Source organism: Triticum dicoccoides, chromosome 4B (genome assembly GCF_002162155.2).
Source record: "Triticum dicoccoides isolate Atlit2015 ecotype Zavitan chromosome 4B, WEW_v2.0, whole genome shotgun sequence".
NCBI classification, from domain to species: domain Eukaryota; kingdom Viridiplantae; phylum Streptophyta; class Magnoliopsida; order Poales; family Poaceae; genus Triticum; species Triticum dicoccoides.
Window position 1 is genome coordinate 245,401,636 of NC_041387.1, and position 8,162 is coordinate 245,409,797.

At 42.3% G+C, this 8,162-nt stretch overlaps 1 long non-coding RNA gene across 3 annotated transcripts; it reads left to right on the forward strand.

Moving 5' to 3' along the window:
* The first annotated feature begins 1,478 nt into the window (after positions 1-1,478).
* Positions 1,479-6,258, forward strand: LOC119295901. Of its 3 annotated transcripts, none has more exons than XR_005144476.1 (4): positions 1,479-1,988; positions 2,057-2,367; positions 3,059-3,131; positions 6,208-6,258. It is a non-coding gene; the product is annotated as an uncharacterized LOC119295901 (long non-coding RNA). The 3 variants fall into 3 exon arrangements; XR_005144477.1 differs by lacking the exon at positions 6,208-6,258 and adding an exon at positions 3,532-4,048; XR_005144475.1 differs by lacking the exon at positions 6,208-6,258 and having other exon boundaries at positions 3,059-4,048.
* The last annotated feature ends 1,904 nt before the right edge of the window (positions 6,259-8,162 follow it).

Below are 8,162 nucleotides of genomic sequence, written 5' to 3' on the forward strand. Positions count from 1 at the left end.
TCATTACATTGTAATCTCATGTTTTTTGGCCATTAAAATAGTAGCCACCTTTTACAATGGAACTAGACACACCTTGCTCATTTTACAAATGATTTTACCTGATATAATGTAGTACACATTTTTGCAGGAACTATTGTAAGACATAGCAGAAGAATATAAGTCAATGTAAGATGCCATGAGAAACCAAGAGAGGGAATTAAAAACATGTGATAAACATAAGAAAAAGAGGACGCAAAGCAGTGGTCTCTAAAAGCACCATTGCATAGATAGGATGATGTTTACCTACAACCACCGTATTCTGTGTATATGTGAATTTCAATCTCTTCCAACTTACAAGGGGGTCAAGGTAAGAATATGAGGGTGTATAAACAGGATAACAGGATAATATGCCATGGTGGACCACACTAGCTTATCGAAGTGCTCTGAGATATTAGCGCATGCCTGAGCTTTGCCTCGTATGAAGTCCATCACAATTGAACATAGTTCAGTTTTTTTAACTTACAGGCTTACGGCTACTAACTTTATCTTATCTGCTCCATTTTCTGGCAAACTAGGTTCAGAAAGGCATGATGTTCTCCGTTGTGTATTCTGTGGTGGATGGAGTAGCACGACTTCGATTTCTTTGCATGCCAAAGAAAAAAAGAACTGCACATTTTCAAAACTTGAGACATGGAGCTTGCGGAAGACTTTTCAATTTGTATTCAACCCATGACACAGTATCAGCATGGACATTTTAGCAACAAGTATTTCTCTTAAATATACTCCTTTGTTGGTTTGCAGTTATAATGTGGAGGGTATTTTCCTCTGATGCAACCATACACTGTTAACACATGTATATCATGTGCCAATTGTGATTATTTATCCATTAATTTATTTACTGGCTGCATCCATGTTTTCCATATCTTTTGTTAACATAGTTTACTACTCCCTCCATTCCATATCAAGTGTCGCTGATTTAGTATGGAGGGAGTACTTTGCAAGAATAAAATAAGACGGAGTACATTAGTTTGAGATCAATCTAATGTGATTATGGTACTGTTATAATGTGACAACCTTAGCGCAACTGCCTAATACATTAGCATAAGATATCCTTTTCTGATTACTAAATGGTACAACATATCTTTATGTAATTGAATTTCTTTGTTTCATTTATCTTATATCTGTGAGAATACTATCAGTTGTCACAACTGCCTGATACAATAGCATAAGATGATATACTTTATGTAATTGAATTTCTATGTTTCATTTCTCTTATATTTACGAGAATCCCAATTATTCCAACGAAAAAATAGATGGGCGCAGCAGCGCGCGCCATCGATGATCTAGTTTAGAAACATTAAAACTAAGCATGCTAGGAAGCCTCTCACGCCATCAACAATTTGGGTCGTCAGATCGCGCCTCCGAGTCATTTTTGGTCGTCCGATGCACCTCCTCCTCCCGCATGGGCCGCTACTCTAGAAACAAATTTAAAGGCCTCTCGTTTGATCCCAGACTAACGGTCCTGATGAGGCCAAGTATCCACCGCACCCGTCCCTTCAGATCTCTCGACCTAGAGTGAAACCTATGCGCCGCCGCAGAGAGAGGGTGACTAATGGCGATGGCGGCGAGGCGCCGTGACCCAAAGGAGGAAGGAAGCTGCCTGTTTCTGGATGGACGAAGAGGAAACCATCGCATGGTCATTCCCCTCCCCGACCCTTCATTCTCTACCTCGCGGCAGGTGAACACGCTTGTCGCTGCCTCCGCCATCTCTGCCACCCATCCTCATCCCGATCCTTGTGTACCTAGGAGATCAGGCTTCCCTCCCCGAGCTCGCCTCCTGCGGCTCCTCTCCACTTTGCGGCGACTATTCCATGCGCCGCCGCGACACCAGCCGCCTCCCAGTCGTCGGTGCCGCGAACCAGGACCGCCGTCCGGCTATGAGAATTTCCTCGACACCCATCCGCCAGTTCGTCAGCCTGACCCTGCCCATCTTCTCGCTCGTTCGCCAGGTCCGAAAAACTAATCACTCTGTAGTTTGTACCGACTTTTCATTTTTGATCTGTTTGCTCTTCTGCAGTCTACATGTTACCTCTCAGTTCGTGGGATCTCCGGATATTCTCTACAGCTTTTGGAAGCAGGAACCTGGCACCGGATTTACATAGCATGGAAGATTTATCATTTTTTTAGAGAGAAGGAAGATTTATCATTTCTGCCTACGTCTCCTTTATTATTTTTTCATTCACGTTGTTTAAGCGTTGAGTTGACAGATTAATTAATGGAATATGCAGGTTGGCTTTGTTCATTGTTTATTCTGATGCTCGATAGAGGTAGTTTGAGGTGTACGAAGATGTGGACATATTGCAGAAACTTTGGCTTTGATGTGTACCGGTATGTGGCCTAATCCCTCTGTCTGTAGATTAGCTAATTCCCAATTCAGAAAAGAAAACTATTTGCCAAGACAGGTTGTGAGAACATGTAAATTGTACTATTATTGACAGTGCGGACAGAGAATCCGTCACCTTTTTTCCATTAAAAACATGTCAGTTCAGCTCAAGTCGGAGTGTTAGTGTTTGGAGATTCTACATATGTAGTAACCTTTTTCAAGCTAGAGTGGCGGGCTTTCAAAACTACTGGAGTTCTGTACACTTTATGGGTTCTTGAGGTGTCAAGTAGATGTGTGTATGATTGGTAGCTAATTCTGTATGTGGGGGTAATTCTTATGCAGTCATGTACCTTCCGTTGAAATACCACACAACTCCTTTGCCTATTAGAATTATAGATACCACAAAGCAACCGTTATGGCAATTTGTCAAATGTAGATGTTCCTTCTAGACTTTAGATAGATATATGTATTTCTTGGAAGTAAGCACATGGTAAAAAAATAGGCTCATATTCATGAAGGAAAGTGCATGAGAGACCCTCACATGGTAAAAAAATAGACCCTCACATGGTAGGCTGAGACCAAAATAGTGTTTCGATTCTCTTCTCTGTATAATTAATTTGCATTTCCCTATGGTGACATAGAATCGCATGCGCATGCTTTAAGTTGTTCCTCAATTTATTTTTTGGTCAACTTCAGGAAATTAAGGAGCTCAGGACCATATACATTCAGTCTATCTATATATACAGCAGTAAATAACCTCAGCCATCAGGTAAATTCTTGCCTTCAGGTTACCTATGATGTGAATCATTCAAGTAAGGATAAGCTAGCTTATTATCCTAGAAACTGCTATTAGAAGATGCCATAATCTGAATAGTTAGCCATCTGTTAAAAGCACATCCACTTAAATTTATTTCTTGCATGTACTCCCTCCGTTCGGAATTACTTGTTGCGAAAATGGATGTATCTAGAACTAAAATACGTCTAGATACATCCATTTCTGCGACGAGTAATTCCGAACGGAGGAAGTATAAGTTTTGGATTGCGCAACTGCGCTATGCATACCAGTTCTGCTTGTTTATATGTTACTAAAATATTGCATACATATCTACCGACATATATGTAATACTCTATCAAAATGAGAATGGATGGGATATTCCTATCTTTCATAGGTCTGCATACTATATAAGCATCCGAAGGCCTTCTAGCTAGCACCCTCCTGCAATCACCCCCCATGAGTGTAGGTATGCTACTCATATGTTTCTCTCATTTTCCCCTAGAATTCTCCATATATTTTTCACCTCCGCTTCTGTTTTACCCTCCCTTCCATGCCCCTTCAGCAGCTGCAGCCTTTACTTATCTTCTTCATCCAATATGTCTGCAAGGTCTGTTATTTTCAGGATATGATGCTTTAGAGTCTGTTTTGTATGCATGTCAATGCAGATATTTGGAATAGACAGGGCCACAATCCAATATGGTTTTGATGCGATCAGAAATCCCAATATAGGAAATATGACGCCTTTTCGTGTGTTGTATTTTGATGTGAAATTTACATAGTTGAACATTATGGTTTCATACCAGCTAATGACGAAATGTGAACTATTTTTTGTTTTTATTGGTAAAAAAATGTGGCAACTCGCTAACAAGGGAAAATCATTACTCCCTTTTATATTTATAATAATTCCGATCTATCTGAGGCTACTTGTGAATTACTAAATTAGTGTTGTTTTTGTTCAATTTCTATAATGCGGGTATAGTTGAATGACCCATGGGGATCAATCTGTTCATAATTATAGTGATTAGATAAATACCATCCATTTTGATGTTTGTCATGTACATATCTAACTTTTTTCAAAAAATATAAAGTGGCCGCATGCATCGCCCAGATGCAGAGGCCGGCGGTGATCCTCCTTTTCTAAAAAAAAGTGTAACTTTTTTCTTCTAGAGAAATCCATCTTAAACACACATTTAGTTTACAACAGATATCTCTGGCTGTTGGGAGTGTGTTCGTACGTTTTCTTAATCTGAACAATCTATGAGAGAGGATCGCATGCCTATTATTGCTTTTATTTTGTATGCTTTTGGAGTTTAGCTCGATGTACTTCCAGGTATCTCCACGAAATAAAGAAACCACATTTGGGGAAAATTTTGTTCGGGGTCAATGAAAGCAACCAACTCCAAATATTGGTAAAAAACATTTTCTGTTTGATAGTGGATTATATTTTTGTGCTTAACTCATCAATAGAGGTGCTTTGCCATTATTGTTGGTCAGAAAATGAAGTTAATGTTCTTATTTCGATAGGTAAAATCACTATTTGGTATTACCCTTTCACTTTGGATTTTTGGTGCTTGATATATTTACAGAAATTAATATCATTCGAAACTGATGGATGTTCCAACACATGTCATCATGGCTTCATTTATGAGCTTATGAGTAAAGTTATGGCCAAATGCCTAAATATATTTATGAAAATTCTTATCATTATATCGTCAAAATGGACAGGCGCGGCAATGCGCGCCATCAATGATCTAGTATCTACTTATTGAGAGGCGCTACCCACACCCAGCACACCGCCCCCCAAAAAACCTAGGTACTCTTCTTCCTCCTCACTCTCACCCACCTCACGTCAGCTCGCTCCACTCGTACCCCCAAATTCCTTACCTCATTCCTACAGAAAACCCTAGCTCCCCTTCTTCTTCACTCGCACTAGAACTAGGCTCGTCATTCGTTACTCTGCTCAAATCCATGAGCGGGATGCGATGCCTTCGAGGAAAATGGAGTCTGCTGACCCCAACGCCAAGAAGATGAGGCTCCCACCAGGTGACGCCTGTTGTAGATCCCCCACCCGGCAGCGCGGGGAGAAGCGGCGACCCCTCCCCCACCGGATCCCAGGAACCCGTAGAATCTCGGGTGGACCGCATCAGCGATCTCCCGGACACCGTCCTTGGGGAGATCATCTCGCTTCTCCTCACCAAGGATTGCTTCCGCACCAAAGTCCTCTCGATTTGGTGGCGCCCTCTATGGCGCGGTGCCCCTTAATCTCGACTATCGTCAGCTATCTCTCTTCAATGATTTTGAAATTCCTAGAGCCATCATCTCCTCCCACCAGGGCTCCATTCAAAGCCTCTGCATCCCGTCATGCTACTTGAGCAAGCATACCATGCCCTGCACGCTGGATGCTTGGCTGAAATCCCCTGAATTCACAGAACTACAGCTGCTTGAGTTCTACTATTCCCCTGGAAATCACCTACCACATACCGAACGCCATGTACTTGTGCCCTCAGCACCAATGTCCATCTCGCGGTTTTCCTCCTCTCTCCACACCGCCACCTTTGCACTGTGCTACCTACCAGACAATCTGGTACTAAACCTTCGACTCCCATTTCTCAAGAAACTTTCACTTGTGTGGGTTTGTATATCAGAGGCCTCATTGCACAGCATCGTCCACTCCAGTTGCCCTGCCCTGGAGTGCTTGTTGCTTGTTTTCACAGTTAGAATTGGTTTTCTCCAAATAAAGTCGCCTAACCTTGTAAGAATTGGAATTTCTTTTGACGGATGGCAGCTCATCATCCAAGATGCCCCTGCACTTCAAAGGTTGATCCTTGATTCTAGTTATTCACCGTTGCTAATAACCATCCTCTCTATGCCTAAACTGGAGACCTTGGGTGTAATACATGATCTCTGTGCTCATTTCAATATGGTGTTTGGCTCCATAGTTCTTCAGGTACTTTATATTATCATCTACACTTGTAACCATAAGTTGCATTTTAAATTTCTACGCATAAGTTATATATATCATCTTGGAGTACACATTTTGTACTAATATTATGTTCTATGCTCAATGAAGAGTTTCTCCATGGATGGCCTATCAATGGTGCTGGATTCTGTCAAGATCTTATATATCCAAATGAATAGTTTTGATCTGAACAATATTATTGGCTTGCTGCAATGCTTTCCATGTCTGGAGAAGCTGTATATAAAGGTGATAATTTCATGCACATTGGAAGCCCGCATATAGTGTACTAGAATAAACCGTTCAACTGTTGCTCTTTCGACACTCTTTTCTTAGACCTTTATTGTTTTCAATCTTCATGTCTATTTAGGCAACAGGATGGGGTAAGAAAGTTATAACCAATCGGTGGATTCGTAAGCACGGGAATTTTCTCACTTGTCATGACATTCTATTGAAGACAATAATGCTAGACGATATGTAGCCAACCATGCAAACACTAGATTTGTCACATTCTACCTACTGAATGCGAGGTTACTATTGTCCATCAGGCTTAAGTTTATCAACAGCATGGTTTTGATGGATGGATATGTCGAAGAGCAAAAAAAGAAGTTTCAGGTGGGCAAAAGAGCTTCTGAACGTGCCGGGCTTCTATTTACAACATATTGTGGTCATAATCCAATAAATTTACGACCCAGGATGTTCATTCTATGGACCTGACCGATCCATTTGACCGTGACTGCCAAAAATAGTGTTGGAGTTAGATGTTGTTGCCCTTTTCAACCTGGGTTTTGTCTAAACCTGATGAATAATTAACCCTCGTGCTTTTGTACAGTTTGTAAGCTGGAGTTAGATATTCTTGCCCTTTTCAACTCGGCTGTCTCTCATATTGTCTTTGAAACAAGGCAAATGGCTTGCCATTCGTTTAATTTAAAGTGAAATATTGTAACAAATCCCAACCAAGGGAAATAACATCACTCTCGCCGGCTGCTTGAGCTCACTGTGCATTAAACAAGCCAAGTGATTAGCCCCCACTAGCACCCACAAACTTATTTCGAACTAGCACATCAAATGGGCTGTAAATTTTCATTGGAAAGGCTGCATGACCGTGACAGATTTGGATTCTGACATTTGGGACCCACTAGGAAATAGCCTATCCAAGGTGGTGTTGACTTACTAGCCAGTCAACAAACGATTCTGCCTTACCAGCCGTTGGATTGACATCCAACATCTGTCATGTATCTTCTATCTATTGTCTTCTTCCTCCAGCAGCCCAAACCAAACCACCCCGTCAGCTCCGCCTGCTCCCGTCTCCCATGGTTGGTTGCGCCTCCGCCGCCCTACCGTACCCTCCAACGTTGGCCAGTCCCTCCCTCTATTCCCCCACATGTTCTGTTATTTTCCAGCGACATCAGCCCCAACACGCACCCGCACCCGAACCAGTCAACCCTCATACTCCCCTCCACCTGTGATTGGACTGGCGCATCTTCCATGGCTCCTATTCGTTCCGTCAGAGGCCTCGCCGTAGTCCTCCGCCTTGGTTCGCTTGCCGTGCGCGGTGCACCGCCCTCTTGCATTGTCGACGTCGTCAACAATCAAGAGGAACAAGGAGATGACTGTATGTGGAGAGGATGACAATAGGAACCCACCTGCGTCATGGCAGTACGAAAGCAAGTGCCTCGTTATTACAAGCCCAAAAAATGGTTTCTCCTAATGGTTGGACATCTGGGGCTCACGCCATTGTCACCATAGTCAATAAACGAGAGAATTACACTACGAGCGGCTGACACTAGGGACCCAACAGGTCGTGCCGTTTTTTGAGGAACAAGCAGTTGTTATTTATACTAGTTTTAGCGACGGATTAGGGTAACAGCGGGCTGTGTGGGGGATGTGACCCGTCTAGCCAGGATTTTATTTATGTTTACCACATCATGAGCCCAGTTGTGTTTTTTTCTTGCTGAAAATGGCTAGCCCAGTTCTATTTTTTAAAGAAATACCCAAACGAGGCCTACTTGCTTTATCAGCCCTGCTGGGATGCAAATCTTTCAAGACGAGGAGAGTTTCATTCGGTT